The sequence below is a fragment of the Choristoneura fumiferana genome, chromosome Z (genome assembly GCF_025370935.1).
Source record: "Choristoneura fumiferana chromosome Z, NRCan_CFum_1, whole genome shotgun sequence".
In the NCBI taxonomy this organism is placed as follows: Eukaryota; Metazoa; Arthropoda; class Insecta; order Lepidoptera; family Tortricidae; genus Choristoneura; species Choristoneura fumiferana.
The window spans coordinates 11,541,442-11,553,915 of NC_133472.1; the positions used below are offsets into that span (position 1 = coordinate 11,541,442).

General features: G+C 37.1%; 1 protein-coding gene across 1 annotated transcript in view; it reads right to left on the reverse strand.

Annotated features, from left to right (window-relative positions):
• The window catches only part of tyn (trynity), a 70,482-nt gene extending 62,172 nt beyond the window's left edge, over positions 1 to 8,310 (reverse strand). The window contains exon 1 of the mRNA XM_074086325.1: positions 8,091 to 8,310. The gene's annotated coding sequence lies outside the window, so the exon portion shown is untranslated. The remainder of the gene's footprint in view (positions 1 to 8,090) is intronic.
• Positions 8,311 to 12,474: the final 4,164 nt, after the last annotated feature.

The window sequence follows — 12,474 nt, forward strand, 5'->3', positions numbered from 1 at the left end:
TTAATTGGCTTATTACCAACCAATAAGTACATTTGGTCGCAATCTTCCCCTTATCCTTGAATTCAAGTTTTGCTCTTACCTCTCCAAGATCGTTTTCAATGCCTTGATTGTGTGCCGCAACTCGTACGATTTTGTTTTCATTCTGTTTTATTATTAAAATATTGTTGAATGAATTACACGGTATATTGTATCGCATACGGAGCCGCCGCACGTGACTTGCCAGCAATTGCAATGATCTTAGTCGACCTGCTATCATGTGTTCGACCGTCGGTGAATTATGCAGGTATTAACCCCGATTCTATGATTACTGACCGGAATAATCACAACACCGTACATGTATTTCTAATGTGACAAGGTTCTAAAAAAAATTAAAAAGTCGCGACTATCTTTACTTATTTTTTTATTTTCGCTAATCAAACTCGTTTCGGTTTTCCTATTATTCTATAGCCCACTGTTAAAGTAATAGGAATACGGTCTTGCCGAATAAAAACTGACCTAAAGTAATTTTCCGCTTTAATCTGATTTGGCAATTTGACTGTGACCACAATAATAATACTGTAACTTCGATCACCGTCTTGGAATCATTCCACATTTGTAATTGTAACTTTAAATCGTCGTGCACATGGATCAATATGAGATAGATACCATAGGGAGTTTAGACCTTACTTTACTCAGTACATTACCATATGAAGGTGAGTACCAAATTCAACTGTAAAACGTCAGCAAAGCGGTGTCGCGGCGCGCGGCGGGCTACGGCTCGCGTGGACAAGATTTTGAAACTGTACAGGCGTCGTTGTAACAAGCCACGGTGTTTCTTTAATAAAATTTGAGACATTGCGGGATTGTAGGACGTCGGGTCGGTACGCAGGCAGTGCAGAGAGGGCACTGGGTCGGGGGAAAGTTGTGGGGCCTGCCGCCGCTGCTGCCGGGCGCGTGTGGCATCGCCCGCGCCGCGCCGTAGAAAGGCGACTCGTGTCTGAGATACTTAGTGGTTCCCAACAGACAGGCTTTTGGGGTCAAAACAATGCATACACACATGCATTTCTATCACACACACGCTACGAGGACGCGTCAATGCACCAAGCAAATGTTTAATTTATCAATCTACACGATCTATTTTCCTATTCGATCGAATCAAATCTAGTTGAAAAACAATAAAGAAATCGCCAAAAATACCAACATATACGAGCGGATATTAATCTAGAGAAAAGCATCACTCTGGTTGTTAAACTGATAGTTGGTCATTAATGCAATCAAAATATTTCCCGTGATTGTAAATGTAAACTCTGTAAGTAAACATCGCAATGAGTGATGAATGTTAGGCAGCGTGAGGTAACGGCGATGATTCGGCGTCCAGCAGAGCCGGTGAGAACGCCTCCGCCAGCCATGAATCAATCTCACACTGATCGATATCGACAGAACGACGGACCTATCAATCTTGTGGAGTTATTAGAATAAACCAGTCCGAAAAGTAATCGCTGCTACTGGTTGAGAGGGAATGTTATTTAATAGCGATGTAAAAGATACACGCGCTATGTGGTACTTGTTAAATGTTTTCTCATACGTACATATTCCTCGATTTATTTTATTGGCTCGTTTAAATTAGCAAGTCTGTAACCAAGTCGATCGTTCTTAACATATAGGTACATTAACTTTAACATAAGGGAGAAAAAGTTTTTTTGGTAAAGACGAATTCCTTGTATTTTCACATGGGACTCATTCGCACTTCAGTGAGGTCCAAAATTTACCAACTCTGAAAATTATGACCTATAATAAGTAAAAGTTATTGGAGCATTTAAAATACTAGGTAAAAAGATTTAAAAAACAATTAACGATTACGGTTACATTAACGTTAAACTACAAAACAATGCCAGTGTTTTTCGGGGCGAAGTTCTAGTAACTAAAGTCTAGTTAATGTAGATTTATACGTCAAAGCGGGACGAGTCGAGTCGCAGTTTGGGCGGGAGGCGCACCCGGTCAAGGCCGCGTGCACTTGCTCGCAAAAAACGCCCAACTGGTTGCGCTCACGCATGGTATCGTATCGCTGTTTTTTGCGCGCCTTACGACACACGACGAAGCATTAATAGATTTTTTATACGACTATCACCGACTGGTTACGGAAAAGTTTTTGCTCGCTCGCTATCCTATACAGTGCTTTTGTCGACCGTACACAATTTTATTAGATTACATTACACACTTAACTCGTGCTATTTTACTCAGTTTATTAGTTAGATGTTCGTAAATAATACATATATTAAACTTAGTTGTGGTAAAGAAACACCACAAGGTGATCATTTACGATTAATTATTAACCTTTTTCGACTAATTAGAATTCATTCATTTTATCAGCGTGTTGATTATAAACACCTATCCCAAATTACAGCTTTCTGGTTCTCGAGCTGTGCCGCAGACAGGCCGACGGACTAATGTGGCAAAACCATAAGGGTTCTATTTCTGTCATTTTGGCTGGAACCCGAAAAACTGAAATGTAACTAACCGCCATTATATCAGCAAATGATTTTTATTAAGCCTTCTTACACCCAATATAGTACGCAGAGAATTATGAATACATTTTAATGAAAAAGTTGCAGTTCTTATAAACTCTGAAGCCATTATGTAATTAAAACCCCTTTACTGGTATAAAAACTGTGGACTAAACCCTGCTGTTGAAGCTGAGACCTTTATAACTCTACATTACCGGCCCCTTCGTGATGGTTACAGCTAAGAATTAAGTAGAAATTTTAATTGAGATCTGCCATTTTTCCAGCAACTATTTTTGTACAGTTGGCTTGTAACAAAAAGTAGAGAAACAATAGTACCGCACCGTAGTAGTTACTTCGCACGGGTGGTTAGTATACGTTAGGGGTTGTATAAATATCCACAACAAATGCTAGTAGGTATACCAATAGCTATACCCGTATATGTCGTGATATAAACTTTCGTGATTTTCACTCATAATTAATACCTTCCCTAACAGTCCCTATTAAGAGTAGTTAGTTTCTATTAGTCTAGCATCTGGTAGCATGGTGAACGGTTGTGTTATTTTGAAGATGAGCTCTGGTTGAGTTCGAAACGCGTCAGTGTAGTGTGGTGGTAGTGGTAGATGGGTTTGTGTGATTTCTGTGTGTTCTAACAGTGTGTAGGTGGAGGAACTGCATGAACACACATTTCTTGCATAAACGTAGCTATCATAAGGTCGTGGGTGAGCAAAGTAATTGTTTCAGTCCATTAATACTCGTGCCTTCCCCCGGGTGTCTTAATACTTAATCACCACTATATATTGATAGTCAGTTCATGAACATGGCCGCTACAATATGGCCATAACGTCGAGGTAAGTAATTTTAGCGATATATCGAAATAATTAATTCCCTGTGTAGTACTAATGAAATCTATGTGCTAGTAGCTATGTTCACCGTACACTTTTGCATAGCTTAAAGCTAAATAAAATATCAACGCGCACCTTAAAATCCATGAAATATCACTATACTTATTGAAAAAAAAAAACAGAAAATTATAAGACAAAAAAAAACAATTTATTATTGATTCTGCGTACAAATTTTCACGAGGAAAAATTGAGAAATGTGGTTTCTAGAGGAGAAAAAAATACCCGGATAAATATACGAAAGTATTTGCTCAAACTGAAATGGTCCTGTTCGCGCTCGCTCAGTCAATCAGCCGAGACCAGACTAAACTCAAATTCAAGTTCTCACAACATTCTCAAAACATTATGCAATGTATCATCATCATCATCATCAGCCCGAAGACGTCCACTGCTGGACTTAGAACGCCACAATGAACGACAACTCGCCACTTGCATCCACCGGTTTCCCGCTACTCTCACGATGTCGTCAGTCCACCTGGTGGGAGGCCTGCCAACGCTTCGTCTTCCGGTTCGTGGTCGCCACTCGAGGACTTTTCTCCCCCAACGGTTATCTGTACAATGCAATGCAATGCAATGTATACCTAATGACAAAACTCAAATGACTAAGGTGGCTAATTAGACCCGCTTAAGTTTTTGTATCAAATATTTCAATATAAGGTTAATATTATCAGAAAATTGCGAGTCTCTATTATAACTAAATATTTATATACTTATTTGCCATAATTTCCGCAAAAAAAATCCGGATCACCTATACACACTAAACTATCCCCATTCCGAGCCTGTCTCGTGGGTTCCACTAAGTAACAGTTACTCTCAATGCATTATCAATTGTTTTCATGTTAAATGATGAATAAAAATAAAAAAATAAAATGGAATGTTCAATTGAAACTCAAACGCCAAATAAGAAAGAATACGCTCGACGATGAATGACGCTGGGAGCGGTGATCTTGTCCGATTTTATGCAGAAGGTTACGGGGAGCTATTTTCACCCTATGTATGTGTGTGAGTGTCAGAGCGTGTAAGAAGTTTAATATTGCTTGGAGGTTTTCAGCAAACATTCAGCTTCATTATAATTAAGGGTTCGAATCTAGCTTATACAAGGTGGGCCCTGTAACAGGAGCAAAAATTAAACCACAGCTTCCACTCTTCATTTTTATTATAGTTTAAAGTTTAATAGGACAAGCAATGTATTGCGAAATCCGTCATTTTGTTACGTGACAGGCGATGTCATTTAAGCTATTGAAAATGCCATTTAATTTTTCGAAGTTGCTGAACTAAAGTAGTTTTATTTTAGTAGCAGAACCAGTGTTTTAATTTTTTGCTCCTGTTACAGGGCCCACCCGGTATACAAGGGGTATTTAAATTACATCAGAATATTTCAACAGATTATTGGGTTAGGTTCATTTAACGCCTTTGTAAATGATTTTCAGGATTTTAAAGGTGGTTGACAAACGTTTCCGTACATTGGTCGAGGTTCCGTACATTGGTTGAAAATGTAAATGACTTTTAAATTAGCCCCTTATTCTCTTGCTTTTTGTATTGAGATGTCTTTCCAGAGCTGAGTTGATGCTCGTTTATGAACGATATTAACACAGGCCTAGTCTGCTAGGCTCACGATAGGTCGATGGTCGTCCAACATCCATCTCCAAGTAATTCTGTCGTAATGACGGCAATCATCATCCACGTAACAATAAGTTGCGTTTGCGCTGCACTGGACTGGTAACAGACGCAGTGCGAAATAAACTGCACTCTCGGCTCTATACTTATCTTTACTCTTAACTCTAGCCATGATCAGGTTTTAGAAAGGAAATAGAGAATTGCTATTTTTTGTAGATTTGATTTATATTTTTTTCCAATAAAGCAAAGTTCAGTGAAATGTTTTTGAAACACAGTTAGATGAGGGAACTGCCTTCTCTAAAGTATTTTAAAAATAATATCCCAATGTAAAAAAATTGACTGTTAAGAAATATAAGTATCATTTTAAGATAACTATATTTACTATCTTAAAAACCCTTGGATAAATTATCTAAGTAAAAACCGCTTTGCTATTTGTCAGAACGTAGAAGTGTATAATTATACCTAATTTTTCTAATATGATTCAAATGACAGCTGCCAAACTGACGTAACTAGAGTTCCTCCTACTATTACGCAGACTATCGATGTTTTTAACCGACTTCAAACAAAGGAAGAGGTTATCAATTTGGTTGTATTTTTTGCATGTACCTAGTGCTAAAAGTGGCATTATTTTTTGGTTTCAGTTTCAACGTTACACTATCGAACTGAAAGTCTTATTAGAATTTTAAAATATAATTTATTCAGCGCTTGAGTACTTTCCGACTCTAACGAACAATCTTGCAAATTAATAATAAGTTCGTTTATTTTACCGCTTTTATTTTTACCGATAGCCCTCACCTCTAGCAATTGCAGCCTATTGAAACAACATTGTAAAAGCGTTCATTAAAGAAAGTAAGTTAATATAACACAGTGTATACGCAGGAACTTAACAATTTGTTAGCAAATTTGAGTTGAAATATTCGAACAATCAGCAGTTATAATGTGAATTCATTTTTTCTAGCATTAAAAATAAAATTAATTACCACCTCACAAAGTTACATAATCATCATATTATTGTGTCATTTGAATCATGTTAGAACAAATGGAGTAAGTATAAAATATTCTGAATTTGATCCGTGTTCAATCAGTTTCATAACTTAATTTGGGACTGTATATCGAAGTTAGTCTGATTATCAAGTATCTACTAGGCGACCGAGCCTTTCTTGATGTTAAAAAAATGGGAAGATCATTATTTGTCCTAAAACATCCCAATATTGTAAAATTATCAGTTGTTAGAGCCTTTATTTTTAAAATCTCAAAACATACATATTGTTAATGTACAACATCTAATATATAAAATTTTCGTGTCACAGTTTTTGCGACAAAACTGCACTGAAACGGCTTGACCGATTTTTATGAAATTTTTCGTCTATATTCGGTAGGTCTGAGAATAGGCGTAAACTATTTTTCATACAACTACGCGGACGGAGTCACAGGCAACAGCTAATAGTTATATACAAATATTGTGCATTTCATATGGCTTATTATTGCCATTTCTTGTCTGGGAATTTCTCAAGTTCGTTGCGCACGTTGGTGTCTTTCGTTACTGTAATTTTATCGTAATCAAAGCAATGTTTAAGAGACATTAATTACCTAACTACTTTGGTATCCTTAAAGGGGGAGGGCGTTGACAAATTTACATATAGCCTTGTATGCTTGTAAGTCATCTATTCTAATATAATTATTTATGTATCTTGTAAAAAAATGTCTTATGTGTGATAACTCCTTTTCTGATACGATTGAACTAGGTTCGAACAAGTAGGTAGATGAAATTTTACATATGAAAGATTTTTTTTTATATATAAGTGGGGGAAAACGAGCATGCGGGTCACCTGATAGGAAGCAATCACCGCCGCCCATGGACACCAGTCAACACGAGGGGTACAGGTGCGCTGCCGGCCCTTGGACTGACGGACTGTTTGGTGTCTAACAAATCATAGTGTCTTTACACTACCTAACCCAGACTGGCTAAATTCGTCGTTAAGTTATCAAGGGATGTTCCTTAGTCCGTCTGACTATCTAAATATATTTTATGGAATGGAATATTTTAGCAGGTTTCTTTTACGATGTGATCTTTATGCACAAAAAGTTAGTCGTCCGAAGTAAACATAAAATGCCATGATTCGTCATAACTTTGTGATGAACTAAAATGCTACTTTCTTTTCTTAGATACCTACAGCCATAGTGACTCATATTACACATTCGGGTAAATTTTAAATTCAACGGAATAACTATTTTTGTGAATATTTTATCAGACGAAACTCAAAGTTTACTAATAAAATCAAAGTCAAAGACGCTTGGTCTTCATAATAATAAGTTCTCTCAGTGACGTTGGCAATTTCCAAATGCATAATTAAATGAAACATTCGAGAAATAAAAAAATACACTTTCGAGGAGAGGTCAAAATATATCAAAAGTTCACGATTTAGGATGTCATTAGCCTATTCAACTACGTAAAATATATTAAATATTTCGCTTGGCTGGCAGAACTGTAATATATTTATAAATATTAAGTATTCATTCCTAAATAAATTTTAAGTTAAATAAATGTATGAATCACATGGATAACATTAACTCATACATTTATAAGAAAAAATACTCGCAAAAAGGCTTATTTCACTCTGATTAAATAAACCTTTTTTTTTAACAATGAATGAAATATTGGGCTCATGGATACCTTATTTATCAGTCATACATATTTACAAAATAATCAAAGGATTAGCATGTGAGTTTAGAATAAACTATTTTAAAACAACTACAAGTCATCAAACCATGTTCGTGGAATATACATAAATATCAACTAAAATAAAGAATATATGACTGACAAAAGCAAAACCATATCCAAAATGTATTAGTTACAAACGATGAAGCTTTAAGCTGTGCTTAGAAGTCTGTTAGGGTATCTTATAAATAAAGTATATAAATACTCATAGTCTATGGTCTTTTAACTAACCTGCTGGTGTAAATTTTAATTGCACCACCCCATGACTGCCCTGAGTCTCGCATACTTAAATTAATTTATAATGACAAAAATGGAAAACTCCAATGAAGAGCGCCAAAAATCCCGCATTACGCTACAAAATCACATATTTACCTGGAGCTGGCAGCCGCGTCACTTTCTTCAACTATTTCACGACAAATGTTCAAAGTACACGAACTGATCAGTGTCCTGGCAACAAACGCGAGCACTGGACCGTGGACGAACGAGTGAACCGGCTAATGGAAGTAATGGGGAGTGAACAAAAGGTGCTGCGAGACACGGGCGCGTTCGGTACGCGCGACCACCACGCAGCCGGCCAACGTCTCAAACGGAATGAAATACTGAAGAAGACGCCGCGGTCTTATATAGACGTGACCGTAACCTGACGCCGGATAACGGGCTCGCACCGTCCCGCCGGCCGCGCCACCCACAACTTTAAAACTATCTACTTTAAAACACAAAATTGATCTCCCAACTAACCCCTTCTCACCGGAACAGATAGATCGAATTTTCAATAAAGCGCCCGAAGCTGAACACTGCAATTTGCCAACTACATATATAGCTCGAGAGCCTAAGTCAAAAAAGGACGTATTTTAGCTGAAAAGGCTTTCAGTTGGGTGGCCATGACTGCCGTCAAAACAGGCGCAAGATTTAAGTGGTTACATGTTACGTGATACCGAAAATATTTTAAAGTGACGTAAAGTAATTAAACCTAAAATTAATTACAAAATAATTTATAATGAATAAACTTGTTTAATAATAATTGTAACTATCCAATTGCGTAACGAAGATCGGCCGCCGACATATACATAAGTTTGCATAGCTCTTCATTTTACAAAAAAAAAACAGAAAGTTACAGATTAAAAAAAGAATACGAAGCATAGCAGATCAACAGGAGTAACATCAGGTTCATGTCACGTTATCTTTGCGTATTACACAGATTTACGAGTACCAACCCGTTTACAGGTAGGTAAACTAGTGATTGAAATTATTATTACAGAATAACTCCCTCTTTCACCATCCATTGATTTAGTTTATTTGACGGATTAATGTGATGCCGTCTCTGTTTGTTTTGTTCGAATAGACGGAGAAGCCGTGGTGGCCTAGTGGTTTGACCCATCGCCTCTCAAGCAGAGGGTCGTGGGTTCAAACCCCGGCTCGCACCTCTGAGTTTTTCGAAATTCATGTGCGGAGTTACATTTGAAATTTACCACGAGCTTTGCGGTGAAGGAAAACATCGTGAGGAAACCTGCACAAACCTGCGAAGCAATTCAATGGTGTGTGTGAAGTTCCCAATCCGCACTGGGCCCGCGTGGGAACTATGGCCCAAGCCCTCTCATTCTGAGGGGAGGCCTGTGCCCTGCAGTGGGACGTATATAGGCTGGGATGAGACGGAGAACGGACGGACGGACGGAATAAACAGCCCCTAAATACATAAATAAAGTATTAAAATCTCGTCGATATCTTCTAAGTACAGTTATTTTTCGACATCTTAGCACAGAACAATTAGTAATCTTAGGGTGGTAATATGCATTTATATTTCTAATCAAGTGTAAGAAATCGGTTGTTAAAATTGATTTGGACACCAATTGGAATTAATTGTTTAAATTAAATAAGTCACCTACCCACGTCGTCAAGTACTTGCCATCCTAATAAAATTTGAATACCATTGTTCCAATATCCTCTATACTCCATTTATTTTAACCTTAACGGCAAGATTTGCACATGTTTTTAAATGAAACAACAAGACTATTTAAAATGGAAATTTTGTTAAGTTCTTTAATAAAAACATAATAAATACCGCTAATAAATGTACATGGAGGTATTTTAGTCCATTTGTGTTCGGAATGCCGAGAAACGTGTTACAATTTCACCATTAATTGAAACCTTAAATGAAACGGAGTATAAACCGCTACTTTCTTGATAGAGTGGTCGTGTCCTTCAGTTATGGATCAGAAGCGAATCTTCATGACAACTTTCTTGGGAGATTAGTGTGGTTATTTTCTCTCCTATCCTCTTGTCTTTCACTCCGCAGAGCTGGAGTCCGGTGTTCGTATTTGGCAATGGAGAGCGCTGGTGCCTACTATCACCACAAAACAGATAGGTACAGAAGTCAATCTCCTGTATGTACTTCACTTTTCATACCTACGCTCGGCGGTCGCTCTAGGGTTGTCAGCTATGGCTTATGCACAAAAAACTATTGTGGTAGTGGCACTCGTATCCAGTTGTTGGATGTATTACTGGACGACCAGATGGCCTAGTCACTAAACCATAGTGGTTAGAGAACCTGACTACAAAGCTTGAGGTCCCGGGTTCAATTCCCGTGTCGGGGCAGATATTCGTATGAAAAATATGAATGTTTGTTCGCGGGTCTTGGGTGTTTAATATGTATTTAAGTATGAATCTATCTATATAATTATATTTATCCGCTGCTTCGTACCCATAACACAAGCTTTGCCAAGCTTACTTTGGGACTAGGTCAATTGGTGTGAATTGTCCCGTGATATTTATTTATTTATTGTTGAGAACGAAACGGGAAGAATGGAAATTAATCGACATTGGCCAAATGCACGATTATTATATTTAAAGTGTAATAAATTCGCATTCTCCATTAAAAAAGTTCACAGCCGAGTGTCTCACGCGGATGGCACTCGCGCTCGCACTGGTCCCGACCGGTCTGAGATATCGTGTCCGTGGGTAGTGTCTATGTGTGCGTTGCTCGAGCGCATTTGGTATGTGGATTGATTTATGTACCTATCTGTTTTGTGCTATCACCCTAAGTCCCTTAGTCGCCTATTACGACACCCACGGAAAGAGATGGGTTCATGGGTCCCTCATACGCATGTTGAGAACGAAAGTGACCCAACTCAAAATTTCGCAAAATTGAGTCAATTTAAACGACCTTTAAAGACATACTTCACTGGACAATTGAAAACAGGCATTTTTTAGTTCCAAGAGTACAGAATGATATTTTTAGTTTCTTTATCACGCATACCCTCTAGCGCCTGCCGTTGGAGCGATAACGCCCGCTTTAGTATTACGTCACAAATTAACTAAATTACATATGTGTAAACCTTCTTATAGAGTCGAAATTTAATAACAATTTAACTGACTCTTTATGAGTTATCACGACAGTTCTGTTATGAAATTATTTTTACTTTAAACAGTCTCAATCTGAAATGATACGGACTATACATCGTCATTCTTCATACTAAAGTGACCTCTTTATGCATATATTTTTAAAATTATTTTTTATTAAAATGTTCCTAAATATTCAATCAGAATTTTGTAACGGAAAAGAAACAATGAAATGTGAATTATACTGACAAAAAAAAATTAAAATACATCAATTACGTTAAAGTTATGCATGTTCAAACATGAGTTCCCTCATGTTTGAACATGCATAACTTTAACGTAATAAAACAAAATCACATTTTTGCGATTTGTCAAAAACCGGCTTTTTGAGTTAGGTCAGTTTCGTTCTCTGCATGCGAATTATTTAAAAAGCGTCACGGCGCACAGGCACCAATACGTAGTTAGGTATACAGTTGGTTTAAATATCTATATCGCCATATCGTGAATTATAGTATATATACGTACATCGACTTTATAGTTAGTGGCATAAAGGTGTCTAGATATTTTTGACATTTCGGTAATGTACATATATTTATGCCCTTGACTGTACTTAAATAGTTACGGTATACATTCCGTGTTACACGTCTTCGTAAGAACAACATCGTTACATTTGAGATGAATGAAAATACTTATAACGTGCGCACCGTATAATAGATCTGAGCGCACACTATACCACACTTAATGCCCGGGAAATTAAAGTGTATTTTAATTTGAACAAACATATTATCTACAATTAACGTGTGAATCTCAGGTAAACAATGAATAATAGGTGTAATGTGAGAAATTATCTTTAAGTAACATGCCTAGGCTGTCTCTTAAATTTAACAAAAGAAACGTGATTTAGACTATAAAAAGCTTTAGTAGACAACTCGATGCACGTTTGATCAGGCTAATATTGACTGCATAGATACTGGGTAGTTCGTCTGAAATGTATAAAAATTACTTTGTTAAAAATCTAGATCCGAACATAGTTTCGAGACCCTGAGAAAGTCAATAATTCGCGGGCTGTTGCTAGTCATATATTTATAGTAAATATTTCGTAGAGAAAAGTTGCCTACTATTGGGAAGGTGCGAAGTACCTACTAGGTGGGAGTGATGAAATCTATCGCAGCGCTCATGGTGGCCAAAAGTAGAAATAGTTCTGGCTCTGCCATCTGTCATACTCATATGAATCTGTCATTAACAAAGCAATTTGTGTAGACTTTAACTACCTAAGTAATTTTAGTAATAGATGTTTGTGTTATGATGCAAGCTTGAATTATTGAACACTGTCCCTGTTTTATTCTTAATTCCTCTACATCTCGGACATGTCCAGTAACAATTTTCCTTATGAAACGGTTTGTGGTTGAAATTTTATATTGAG